We start from the raw sequence: 10,719 nt of genomic DNA, 5'->3' as shown, positions 1-10,719 counted from the left end.
GTGTTGACTTCATTCCTGGCCTTAAGAAGATAGGTCTCCCTAAATCGCGATATGACGGGAGACTGACTGGAAAATGCACTCTTGGAAGAGACTCAATAATATGCAGGGACGGATATTCTTGGTCTCAAGCAAACTACACAGTTCTACAGAACTCTACCTTGGTGACCCCGTATGTCGATGAACACAAGAACAGTCTGCGCTCCAAACACCCGGAGCAGTGCGATGACTGGATTACATGTGAACACATCAGGACTTTCAGCAGTTGGTTGGAAACACGTCTCAGAGGTGACAACACTGTTTGTGATGAGTTGTACTTGTTGTCCAGGGGACCATCTTTGACTGTATTGACTTACAAAGGATACGAGATAAATGGGAATACATTTTACACGATCGCCCAAGATCAAAAGAGCACCAACCAAAACAGGGGTGTCCCCTTTGATGCAGCAACCGAGAGCGGAAAGGACACATATTATGGTTACATAGTGGACATATGGGAACTTGACTACGGACCTGATTTTAAGGTCCCTTTGTTTAAGTGCAAATGGGTGAATCTGTTAGGCGGCGGAGTACAGGTAGACCCACAGTACGGAATGACAACAGTGGATCTGAAAAATCTTGGGTACACTGACGAACCGTTCGTCCTAGCCAATGATGTGGCACAGGTTATCTATGTGAAGGACATGTCTACCAAACCGAGAAAAAGAAAAGATAAGGAAGCGAATACATCATACGATGAGCCAAAGCGCCACATAGTTCTTTCAGGAAAAAGGGACATCCTGGGAGTGGACGGCAAGACAGACATGTCTGAAGATTATGAAAAGTTTCATGAAATTCCTCCCTTCAATGTCAAGGCTGACCCAAGCATCCTGATAAACAATGAAGATTATCCATGGTTACGGTGCAATAAGCAAATGACACAAGCGAAGAAAAAGTGAAGACTTTCTCCCGCAACTACTATGATGATACCATGCCAACTTTGTAACACACGAACATGCTACCATTGTCCGTTTTGTACATGCATATGCTATGTGGGTGAAATTATGATACCATGCCAACTTTCAACTTTTTCAGAGTTCATTTGAAATGCTTTCATGTCTTATGGTTCGGCCCTCGTAATACCATGACCATTAGTCCCTGGCCCATGCCAACTTTCAACTTTCAACTTTCTAAAACTAATGGCACTAACAGAAAGTTTATAATTTTGCTCCTCGCCCCTGGCCCATGACCATTAGTCCCGGTTTGTGCCACAAACCGGGACTAAAGGGTTGGTCCTCGTTGCGGGCAGAGTTTAGTCCCACCTCGCCAACCGAAGGGGGCTCACACCGGTTTATAAGCCCTTCCCTCTCTGCCTTGTTGAGCTCCTCTCAAAGTGAAAATAGATGCCCTAATAGAGAAAAGTTTAACCTAAATTCATAGTGAATTTCTCTGAAATTCATAGAAATTTACTAGGAATTTAGGTTGAATTTTCTCTATAAGCGCATATATTCTCATTTTTTTAGTAAGTTAATCACAAACCTGTGATTCAAACAATTTTCAAAGAATTCAAATTAAAAGCAAAAAGTTTATAATGGCACTAACAGAAAGTTTATAATTTTTCTAAAACTAAAAGAAAAAAGAATAAAAAAATAAAGAAAAAAACAAAAGAAAATAAATAATGCAGAAAACAAAACAAAAACTGGAAAAAATAGCAACAATAAGTATTTTGTTGTAAGTAGAAACAAAATAAAATAAATAAAGCAACAGAAAGTTTATAATTTTGCTGACCTAAAAGCAAAAAGAATTAAAAAATAAAGCAAAAAACAAATGAAAATAAATAATACAGAAAACAAACAAAAAAACTGGAAAAAAATAAAAATAGCAACAATAAGTATTTTGTTGTAAGTAGAAACAAAATAAAATAAATAAAGCAACAAAGAAAACAAAAAAAAACAAAAAAGTGTTTTCAAATTTGAAAACTAATGGCACTAACAGAAAGTTTATAATTTTTCTAAAACTAAAAGCAAAAAGAATTAAAAAATAAAGCAAAAAACAAAAGAAAATAAATAATGCAGAAAACAAAACAAAAAAACTGGAAAAAAATTAAATATAGCAACAATAAGTATTTTGTTGTAAGTAGAAACAAAAAAAACAAAAAAACAAAAAAAGTGCCACCTACTGGGCACCCACGGCCTGAATACGACTAGAAACCCTACCATGGGTCAGGATTCAGGCCCGCGGGAGGCCCAGTAGGCCCACAGGCACACATTGCACGGTTAGGCCCGAAAGCCTGCTTTAGAGAGGAGCTCGAGAGGGAAGGCGCACCGCACCTTATAAACAGGTGCGGCTCCCTCTCAACTAGCGAGGTGGGACTAAACATTTGGGCGCGGGGCAGCACAAGGCCTTTGGTCCCGGTTGGTGGCACCAACCGGGACTAAAGGGGGCATTGGTCACGGTTGGTGCCACGAACCGTGACCAATGCCCCTCTTTAGTCCCGGTTGGTGCCTCCAACCGGGACCAAAGGCCACTGCTTCCCGCCCTTTGGGCTGCTGAAAATTGGCCTTTGGTCCCGGTTGGTGGCACCAACCAGGACTAAAGGTGGCATTAGTCCCGGTTGGTTTCACGAACTGGGACCAATGCTCTTGCTATATATATATATATATATATATAACACTTAGCAGTTTTCGACCAAATCCATCCCTTTCTTCTCCGCCCACGCCCGCTGCTCTGCCTCGTCGCCGTCGCCGCCGAGCCGTCAGGCTGCTCCACCTTGTCGTCGCCGTCGCCTCCGACGCCGTTAGGCTGGTCCACCTCACGGTCGTCGCCGCCTCCGACGCCGCCCGCCTCCTCACCGTCGTCCCCGCGCCCCGACGCCGCCCGCCGTGCTCCGCCACCCCTCTGTGAGCACCTGCCTCGCGCCCCTGCCTTGCCTCGCTCCCGCGCCCCTGCCCTGCCCTGCCCCGCCGGCGCCACCGCTGCTGCCATGCCCCTTTGCCCTACCGGCGCCACCACTTTGGTTATTAGTTTAATTTTTTTCATATATATATATAATGTATGTGTATGTATGTGGCTATATGTTTTTGTTCATATGTTGCAATATGTTTTTTTTATTTTTATTAGTTTATTTTTCTGTTCATATGTGATGTATATGTGTATGTGGCTATAATGTATATGTGTATGTGATGTATGTGGCTAGAATTTGCTAAATATATATGTTAAAAATGTTTTTTTGTTCATAGAAAGTTTTTTGTTCATATATAGAAAGTTACAATTTTAGAAAAGTTTTATATATGCAAAAGTTACAATTTTAGAAAAAGAAGGATAGGAAAGAAGAAAATAAGAAGAGGAAAGAAAGAAGAAGAGGAGAGGAAAAGAAGAGGAGAAATAAATAAGAAGAAGAAAAAAGAAGGAAAAGAAGAGGAGAAGAAGAAAGGAATAGTGGAGAGGAAGAGAAAATAGAATATTCTATTTTCTCTTCTTCTCCACTATTACTTTCTTCTTCTCCTCTTTTTTTTCTTATTTTTTTTCTTCGATCTTCTCCTCTAGCTATTCCTTTCTTCGAGGGTTCTATAGGGTCGAGGGATCGAGGGTCGAGGGTTCCAGGGTCGTCTAGGGGTCGAGGGTTCCAGGGTCGTCGAGGGTTCGAGGGGTCGAGGATCGCCGAGGGGTCGAGAGAGGTTTCCTAGTGTCAAAGTATTGAAGAAATCCATGGCTTCATCATTAGCCGGAAGTAACCAAGGCATGACGAAGTCCTCCAAAGTTATTTTGGAATGGTGTCCCGGATAGGATAATTTTCCTTTTTGTATGAATTTCAGCAAAGGCCTTCCAAATAACGATATCTGGAAGGTCTTGCTGAACTTTGTACCAAAAAGTGAATTATCTTATCTGGGACTCCGTTCCAAAATAACTTTGGAGAGCTTCGTACCATCATGCACCTGTTACTTTCGCCTAATGATGAAGACATGATTTTGTTGAATCCTTTGACACTAGGCAACCTCCCGACCCCTCGGCGATCCTCTCGAACATGAGAGGAAGAAGAGGATAAAAAAAGAAGAGGAAGAAGAAAAAAAAAGAGGAGAAGAAAGAATAGAGGAGTTCTTCTCCTCTATTCTTTCTTCTCCTCTTTTTTTTCTTCTTCTTCCTCTTTTTTTATCAGGAACGAGGGTCGTCGAGGGTCGCCGAGCGGTAGAGGAGAAACCCTAAATAGAAAGTATCGTGGGTGTGAGATACATGTACCGTCGGTGTCGGACACTACATCCACGTCCCACAAGTGGCGCGGGCTTCGACGCCCACGTCACTTGTGGGACGTGGATGTAGTGTCCGACACCGACGGCCACATGTATCTCACACCCACGATACTTGCTATTTAGGGTTTCCTCTATCGCTCGGTGACCCTCAACGACCCTCGTTCCCGATAAAAAGAAAGAGGAAGAAGAAGAAAAAAAGAGGAGAAGAAAGAATAGAGGAGTTCTTACTCCTCTATTCTTTCTTCTCCTCTTTTTTTTCTTCTTCCTCTTCTTTTTTTATCCTTGAAGCGTTGTCGAGGCCATCCCAAACCCTAGAGAAGGAGACCGTGAGGACGGTTCCGGTGACCCAATGCCGGTGCAAGAAGGAGACCGTGATGACGTCTCCGGTGACTTAATGCCGGTGCAAGAAGGAGACCGTGAGGACGGCTCCGGTGACCCAATGCCGGTGCAAGAAGGAGACCGTGATGATGTCTCCGGTGACTGAACCGAGTCCGGCCAGGTATATATATTAGTTAAGCTTCTGCTGACTAGATAATTGATGCATTCATTGTTTTGGTATGTACACATATTAATTAAGTCTTTGTTCTTTTTTCTAGCCCTCCGGATCGAGCACAACTTCGGTAAAGAGACGAGGCCCGAAGAAAAAGTTGAGCTCGGATGAAAAGTTTGAGATCATAGCAATCGCGCCCGACGACCAACCGATTGAACCCCTCCGGACAAAGAGCGCATTTGTTGCTCAGTGCGGGGTTTTGGTTAGGGACAAGATCCCGATCAGCATCCAATAATGGTTTAAGCCGGCTATAGAAGACCCTGAGGTGTCTTATGTCAATGATATGCAGAAAAATGATCTTTGGACTGAGCTGAAGTCAAATTTCACCCTACCGCCAGAGGATAATCCAGAGAAGCCAGTTAAAGAGAAATTAATCAAGTCTTTTGCTCTTAAGAGGATGGCAGAACTATTCAGGAGGTGGAAGAAAGAGCTGAATAAGTTTGTCGAAAATAATGAGACACCAGAATTCAAGGGCAGATATGAGAAGATCAGAGATCACTGGCCCGCATTTGTGGCCCACAAGACATCGGAAAAGAGTAACAAGATGTCGGCGACAAACAAGCAAAATGCTACGAAGAAGAAGCATCACCATCCCACGGGGTCAGGTGGCTACCTCGTAGCCCGGCCTAAGTGGGCCAAGACTGAGAATGATCTGGTTGATAAAGGGATCGAACCAGAGACAATTAACTAGCTAGACCGTTGCCGGACTTAGTTCTTCGGGGCTGGCGGAACCTTGGACCTTGTAACAGGGAAGTGCATTTGGACGAACGATCAAATGGACATACCAGTCAGGAAGCTTCAACACTATATCGAAGCAGCGCGGCAAGGGACGTTCTTTCCAGACAGAGAGAACGACGAGCTCACAATGGCCCTCGGGAATCCTGAGCATCCTGGACGGACACGAGGCACGCCAGGCTCCATTCCGTGGAAGGTTGGGTTTCCGGACACTACAAAAAACCTGTTAATCCATGACAGATTTCTCATGACGTTTTCGGAAACCGTCATCGATGTTCTAATTCAGCCGCGCAAACCCACCCGAGCCCGCCCAAAGCCCACTTGAGCCCGCCCAAACCATTCCTGTATAAAACCTAACCCTAACAGGCTAACACTCCCTTCCCCAATCTCTTTATCCTCCCCGCCGCCGCCCCCTCATCTTATCCCTCATCCTCGATCCCCTCCACTATCCCTCCTCCGCACCCTCACCGTCCCTACGATGCCTCCTTCCTCCACCTCCCCACATGCACCTTCTCTCTTCCCCGGAATCTCCTAAGCTTCCTCCACTCCAATGGCACACATCCCCCATCCCTCGTACTAGGTGCAGTGGCAACGACATCCTGGGCGCACGCAGATCTGGCACGGAACAGAACCCCGACGTCGGCCTTGTCGAACCGGAGCGGCCGTGCGGTGGTCGACGATCTACTGCGACGGCTGGAAGCAGCAGCAAACCCTAGTCGCCACTGGTTACCAGCGTGGCTCCCACCTGTCCTGCTGGCTTCCTCGACGTCGTGGCCTCGTACTCCTCCGCGACCCCCATCCAGGTTCTTTTGCCGGCTCCGACTAATGCTGTGGTCATGGATCCCTGTAGAGGAAAGGTTGCTCGCATCCCTATCTCTGATGTACGGACGCGCGCGTCCCTTTGGCTGTCGGTGGCAAGCAGCCAACATAGAGCAGCACAGCAGGAACGGCGTCCGTGCATCTACCTCGAACTCCACCAAACACCAGCCACCATAGGTAACCAGCTCTGCTCCTGCTCTTCTTTTTTGGATGGTTGTTCTTGTTGGCAATGTATGTCTGCTCTGACGTATGTGATTTCAGTGGCGGTGGCAGGATCCGAACATTGCTTTGTCAAGTTTTTTAAATGAAAAAATTATAGACAAAATAAATAGGAACAGAAAAGACCACACATATTTTTGGTTGCAGCTTTTTGCCAAATTTATCCATTTATCATTGGTGTCATTACCAAATACAAGACCTAACAAGTCAAAAACAAGCGTTTTACTATGAAAAACAAGATCTTGATTTCTTAATAAGAGAAAAAATTGGAAGAGGAAGAAGATGTAGCGTACAAATAGAAGAAAAAGGACCTTGTGCTAGACTCCTTGTGCACTCGCCGATCACCAGAAGTACAGTACTGTAGAGAGTCGGAGACTGGCTGAGGACGTGGCCATGCTCACGGAGGTGTTTCCGGACAGCGGGCGGTTGGCGGCCGGCAGCATCAACGCTGCTTGGTGTGCAACATGCGCATCCATGCATGATGTGCTCCAACCTGCCGGTATTGTGCCCCCGTTGGCCTTTAGGGATTACATGGGAAGGTGAAAAGGAGAGAAGTAGTAGTAGTAAGAGTAATCACAGGATTTGAGGATTGGCTGATTAGGGAAGCTATATAATTAGGACGGCTGCATAATTTCCTTTGCTATATTGGGCCAGCCAAATCATAGGCAAAGCAAATAACAAATGGGTCTGTTGTAGTCAGTTTATAGAACTTGTTTTTTACCGGTGGGGGAGGCAGACGTGGTAGTCTCTGGCATGTCAAATTGCTGTGTAGTCGCTTGACTACCCAGCTATAGCGTGGCTTCGCCACTGTGTGATTTCCTGCCTAAATTAAAGTACACATAGGGTTGTGAGACTTGATCATGCTGTCACCACTGGGTAATGTGAATTGAATGGATAAATGCTATACTGGACCTTATGGTTTGAGCACTACAACAAATCTGAATGTTTTCACATGTCTCTTTCACAAGTACGCACATCAACTATTTAATTACTATAATATATTGCAACGAATAATATCTGTTACATATTTAATGCCAACCGTCTACTTATGTAACTGATAATTGGTTATAGCAGTGTATGTTTATTTAGTTTAATATGAGTGTACTTAATTAAGTCTCAATTTTCTTTCCTTTTCTTGCCTTATTTTCGTAGAGTTTTGTTCTGTGTAACTTGATCTCAGCTTTCAAATCAGTATTGAACAGATGAAACTCCTACAATCATCCACTACAATTGTGGGTTGAGGTTAACACCCTAGCATCTCCTGAGGTTTACAATGCATTAACATTCTTGCATGTCCTGAGGTTTAGCCTGTGTTACCATGGCATTCAGTTTCTCTTATATATGCAAGAAGTATATATTCAGTTACTTATCTTCATGTATTTTGCAATATTATCAAATTTTTTTGCCTGCCCTTTAGAAGTGCATTTCTCTGCAAACCTTTTCTATTATCCATGTGAATGGAGCTAAGCATGTGAAAGCTTTAAAGGGCTGCTTGGATCGCTGCTCGCAGCCGCCTGTCCAAAATATTGGTAGTTGACCAAAATATTGGTAGTTGACCAGGCTGGCGAGTTCGTTTGGATGAGCGCTGATGTTTTGGCTCGCCCTGCCCACCATAGCTCTTCTAGTCTATATTTGCACCAACTATTTGGCGAGGCGCCGGCGGCCAAATCACTCGCCAATTATTTGGCGTGTCCTCCTTTGGCGAGGCTGACTCCGGCACAAACCAAACAGATCCTAAATCTTGCACTCATCCGTGTACATTTCTGCCCTTGTTCTGTAATTCAACAATTACCATAGAACTAATAAACTTAGAGCACCAAAGTATATATTTCTCTTTCCGAAGTATACATGTTTAATAATATTTCATTTTTCTTTATTTTAATAGGACATTTATTTCAACGATCTTAGTAAAGATTTGTTCTAGCCACATATAGTAACTGAATGATGCTCTAATTTTCCAGGATAGATATTCCACCAACCATCTCACTATTAATATTTATATTTGATTTATTTCTTTGTGATACTAAGATGTGCCTATGTGTTCTTTCTGCATGCCAAATCCTTTTCTGCCTGACGATAAAATGTCCATGTTGACTGACAAATGCAATGTTGCTGTATATTGTTCCTTGTACTTTTCATTTATTGCGGGTGAGCTAATTAGTGTCATTTTAAATAAGGCTTTGTATGAATCTTTCCCATAATTTATTCCTCATGTGGATAGTTCTCACATTTTTTAGCTATTCTTTTGCAGGTAACTGAGATAGAACAGAAGACAGTTGGGTTTGGTTTAGATGGGTTACTCCACTTGGATAGGAACAATGATACTACTGCGAACACGATTACATATTATGTTTATCTAAATGTCCAGTGTGACTGATTTGTAATTTTAATGTTATTGTGATCATTATTTTGTAGTTGTGAATTTGTAATTGTGCACTACAGTATTGTTTCTAGTTTAATAGAGATTCTTTACTTATTTTGTGTGGATAAGTATTTCGCATCCTGGGCCGAAGATGGGATGGAGCAGGCCAAGGCCAATAATAATCCAGTAAAATTAATGTGGACATAAGGCATACTATAAAGAATATTAAAATATTAAAAAAATGGGTGAAGGCCCAATAAACAAATGGACTATATGGGCCTAAATTAATGATTGTACAAATATAAATGGGCTGTATTGTTGGGCTGCCACGTCAGATCCACCATGATGCCACATCAGCTGCCACGTCATGTACATCCATGACGGATAGGTCTGTCATAAAGGTTTGGGCCTGTTTAGGGCCGGACGGGCCTAGGGTAGATCGATGACGGTCAAACATCCGTCATGGAGGGCATGGTGTCAAATTATGACGCGATATATGTGACGGATTTCAAATCCATCATGGACAACCATCCATGATAGTTTTTCACTAGTCTGTGACGGACCGAAGCTGCCATGGATTAACAGATTTCTTGTAGTGGGACGCAGGCGGTTACAAATCCCATGAGAGGAGGAAAAAAGTGCAGCAGACCCAAATGCAGGCGCTGCAAGCAAGGGTACAAGCGATAGAGGAACGAGAAGCAAATCACAGCAAACGTACTGCCGAAGCTTCCCCCGAAGCTACCCCGCCATCTCAGTGGAGAAGCAGCGTGGCTTCCACCGAGCTGCTTCAGCCGGAGCATGCCTTGACGGCTCCTGCCAGCTATCCCGTGGATGCTATCATGGAGTCTCAAAATTGCCACCTTATGATGCAACGGATGAATTTGAAGGTCAAGGCGGCTGTTGGCTCTGTTTATCCTACTGAACCCGGCGCAACTTTTCACTGTCGGCCGATTCCAGAAGGATATGCTAGGGTGATGGTGGATGAAATAACGGAGGGATTTGAGGACCTCCAGCTTGACCACCCTACCGGTGAAGGGGAGACTAGGCTGGGGTCTGCTCTGAAGACTCCATGCCTATGGCGGAAGGAGCTCATCAACCTTCCGAACTGGACGCCTCCGCCTCCTCCTCCTCCTCCGGCAAGTCAGGGCACTCCGCCTCCTCCACCGCCTCCTCCTCCAGCGAGTCAGGGCACTCCGCCTCCTCCACCGCCTCCTCCTCCGGCGAGTGACGATCAGGGCACTCGACCGGCTCCTTCTCCAGCGCGTGGCAGCACTCCGCCTCCTTCTCCGCCTGCGCCAACGCGCCCGAGCAGCCAGCCTCCTCCTTCTCCGCCTCGTCAGCAAGGGCGGAAGAGACCTGCCGCTGCTCCGGCTGCTCCGGCGCGTCGTAGTCCTTCTCCTCCTCCTCGTAAGCAAGTAAAGAAGACAACCGCTCCGTCTACTCGGCCGGCGTCTAGCAGTACAGTCAGAGGCAGGAGGACATACAGATTCGGTCCTTCTCTGAAGACTCCAGAGAAGTTACCATATGAGAGGACCCCGGAGGAGAATGCCGAGATCGCACGAACCGAAGTGGATGACTGGTTTCAAGGGTTGAAAGCAAAGAGACATCCACTTCCGGAGGAGAAGGTAGATCCGGTGAAAGCGAAGCGCACTCTGGCTGCCCTGACAAAACCACCCAAGTCTCCACCGAAAGGAAACTATGAGCGCATTATTGGAAAGGAATTTGCCGAAGCGGAGCGGTCGGGAAGTACTGTCAGTGATCAAAGGCTGAAAGAACGACGAGCTGGGAAACAAATTGCCCAGCTCGGCGAA

The 10,719-nt window shown here is 45.1% G+C and overlaps 1 pseudogene; it reads left to right on the top strand.

Moving 5' to 3' along the window:
* Positions 1–6,011: 6,011 nt before the first annotated feature.
* On the top strand, positions 6,012–8,805 carry LOC147993272 (uncharacterized; annotated as a pseudogene).
* The last annotated feature ends 1,914 nt before the right edge of the window (positions 8,806–10,719 follow it).

Source organism: Triticum urartu, chromosome 1A (assembly GCF_056163025.1).
Source record: "Triticum urartu cultivar PI428250 chromosome 1A, HENAU_Tu73, whole genome shotgun sequence".
In the NCBI taxonomy this organism is placed as follows: Eukaryota; Viridiplantae; Streptophyta; class Magnoliopsida; order Poales; family Poaceae; genus Triticum; species Triticum urartu.
Note: the sequence above shows the minus strand (reverse complement) of the source record. Positions and strands in the feature narration are given on the sequence as shown.